The following is a 653-nucleotide window of genomic DNA, read 5'->3' as shown; positions in this document are numbered from 1 at the left end:
TCTTTCCCTGAATGCATAGCTAAGTTATTAATGAATGATGAATCATGGTGAATGATGATAAAATCCATCTATGAATTTATGAATGTTTTTATTTTGCAGAAGATTCTCTTTCCATCTGTCCACCTTGTTCAAATCCGCGGATGACACTAAGATGTGGGGAGAAGTGGGCATGCTAGCAGGGAGGGATAGGCTGCAATTGGATCTGGACAGGTTACAGGGGTGGGCAGATGAGAACAAGATGGGATTCAATACTGACAAGTGCAAGGTACTGCACCTGGGGAGAAAGAACCAGCAGTATACCTACAGGCTGGGGAACTCCCTTCTCATCAGCACAGAGGCAGAAAAGGATCTTGGAGTCATTATAGACTCCAAGATGAACATGGGCTGCCAATGTGGGGATGCAGTCAGGAAGGCCAACCGCACCTTCTCATGCATCCACAGATGCATCACAAGCAGGTCTAAGGAGGTGATCCTCCCCCTCTATATGACATTGGTCAGGCTGCAGTTGGAGTACTGTGTCCAGTTCTGGGCGCCGCACTTCAGGAGGGATGTGGACAACATGGAGAGGGTCCAGAGGAGGGCCACTCGCATGATCAGGGGGCAGCAGGGCAAGCTCTATGAGGAGAGGCTACAAGACCCTAAACTGTTCAGCC

This window comes from Alligator sinensis, unplaced genomic scaffold (genome assembly GCF_000455745.1).
Source record: "Alligator sinensis unplaced genomic scaffold, ASM45574v1 scaffold669_1, whole genome shotgun sequence".
NCBI lineage: Eukaryota > Metazoa > Chordata > Crocodylia > Alligatoridae > Alligator > Alligator sinensis.
Note: the sequence above shows the minus strand (reverse complement) of the source record.